This window comes from Phascolarctos cinereus, unplaced genomic scaffold (assembly GCF_003287225.1).
Source record: "Phascolarctos cinereus isolate Bilbo 61053 unplaced genomic scaffold, phaCin_HiC Scaffold_5;HRSCAF=322, whole genome shotgun sequence".
NCBI lineage: Eukaryota > Metazoa > Chordata > Mammalia > Diprotodontia > Phascolarctidae > Phascolarctos > Phascolarctos cinereus.
The window spans coordinates 388791470-388793860 of NW_027555958.1; the positions used below are offsets into that span (position 1 = coordinate 388791470).

Sequence of the window (2391 nt, forward strand, 5' to 3'; positions counted from 1 at the left end):
CAGTATGCCATAAAATGTAGAGTGCTACTTCACTGAAGATCATTTTATTAAATATAATTATATATTACATTCATGGCTTATTCTTTGCCCTTTCAATATTTATGACAATATTATTAGGTTTACATTTACTTCTGAATCCTTTGTTCATAAATAACTTGTTGAATAAAATTTTTATTGCTATAATTCAATAAAATATGTATACAATATTTATACCTGTCTGTATTTATTTATAAATACCTTAAATCATATGGATTTTTTTTAAAAAGTCTCTTGTTTTTCTAGTTCTCCAACATGACACAGGATCAGGGTGAAAAGGAAAAACCCCACGCGGGAACTGCGTATTCTTAAGCTCTGCCTCAACATCTGTGTTGGGGAGAGTGGGGACTGACTGACCCGGGCAGCCAAAGTGTTGGAGCAGCTCACAGGCCAAACCCCAGTGTTCTCCAAAGCTCGCTATACTGTCAGGTCTTTTGGAATCAAGGAGGAACAAGAAGATGGCCGTTCACTGTACAGTGTTTGGGGCCAAAGCTGAAGAGATTCTGGAGAAGGGGCTGAAGGTTCGAGAATATGAGTTAAGGAAAAATAACTTCTCAGACACTGGCGACTTTGGCTTTGGGATCCAAGAGCATATCGATCTGGGGATTAAATACGACCCGAGCATCGGCATCTACGGCCTCCATGTGGTGCTGGGCGGGCCCGGGTTCAGCATTGCAGACAAGAAGTGTAGGGGCCGCATCGGGGCCAAACACAGAATTGGCAAAGAGGAAGCCATGCGCCGGTTCCAGCAGAAGTACGATGGCATCATCCTTTCTAGCAAATAAAGTCCTGTTTTCTATTAAAAGGTCAATAAAATGATCACTGAAGTGTAAAAAAAAAAGTCTCTTGTTGGTGTCTCTTTTTTTTTTGAATAACGGAATTTCCCCCCTTTTTCCTCCCATAGAACTATAACATATAACAAATAATATTTTAAAGGAAAAAAGAAAGAACACATTTAAAACTCATTGATACATTGAAAAATATCTAAAAATAAGTGCAGTGGACCACAGGGTCAATCTCCAATTTCTCTAAAGGAATGTGTAGGGATGACTTCTTAAATCTCTTCTTTGGAGCCGTGCTTGTTCTTTATAATTTTGTGACATGTAGGTTTGATATTTGTGAGGGGTTTTTTTTTTTGTATTTCCTTCTGTTTATATCATTGAAGTTTTCTTGGCTTTGCTTATTTTATTTTACACCAGTTCATAAAAAATCTTTCTATCCCCTGTATCGGTTCACCACATTAATTAATTATTTCTTATAGTACAATAATATTATATGTAATGTATAGATATAAAATAACCTTGAAGCTTATATGTTCCCTGTGATTTCCTTTGGTCTAGTCATGTACCTAATTCTAGAGAGTGCCCACTTGACATTTTCATTTTGGCTTTCAAACTTTGCATGAAGATTCCCTTGTAATTTCTTTCCTTTTGATTGTTATCCTATTTCACTTTGTGTAGTACTTGTTTTGGAGTAGACATGGAAAGAATTATATCTATATACAGGCTGTATCTTTTAAGTCGACTTGCTTCCTGGCATTCCTACGATTTAATATCCATTTTAATATATTTAAAACACTTTACTTAGAGTTCTATATACATGATAGCTTTTAGGAATTATTAACTGCCTTGTTGCTTTCTAAAAGTATATCCATGCAAGAGCATATAATACACATGTGTGGAGGCAGAATTATGTCCTGGAAGGCATTAGTTCAAGTACTTACTGTGACTCTCACTAGCTATGTAACCATGGGAAAGTTATTTAAATGCTATACCTCGGGCTCATTATTTATAGAATGGTGAAAATAACATGTCAACAGTCCATCTCATAGGCCTGGAGTAAAGAAAACACATAGTAAATTGTAGTATCCTATAGAAATATGAACTCTTATAATTAATAATTTTAGCTGTATAGAATAATACTTGAACATAAATACTAGGTCTAAATGCATAGCTGTTTTACTGTTACATTTGTCTTCAATTTTACTTTCATACTTTAGGACTGTAATGAACAAAGGAGATAAAACATATAATAATAGATGCTGTGCTTATCAGATGACATAATCTAGGGGAAACAGTTAGTATACTGGATCAAAACATCAATATCCAAAAAGCTATTAATAGGTTAGAATTAAAGGGAAAATATAAAAAGATGGATTCTAATGAAGATGAATGCACTTGCATTATTTCAAAATCACATTTACATATAAAAGTTGGAGAAGAAGAAAATAAGATTGGCAAGATGTGGGAGGAACTAATTTCTTCAAACCTTTCCATGCCAAAAACATCAGAAAAAAAAATGGTGTGATATCTAGCTATCTACATCTACACAATACACACATACATATACACACAC

The 2391-nt window shown here is 34.5% G+C and overlaps 1 pseudogene; it reads left to right on the forward strand.

Moving 5' to 3' along the window:
• The first annotated feature begins 291 nt into the window (after window positions 1-291).
• LOC110197696 (large ribosomal subunit protein uL5 pseudogene) lies at window positions 292-877 on the forward strand (annotated as a pseudogene).
• Window positions 878-2391: the final 1514 nt, after the last annotated feature.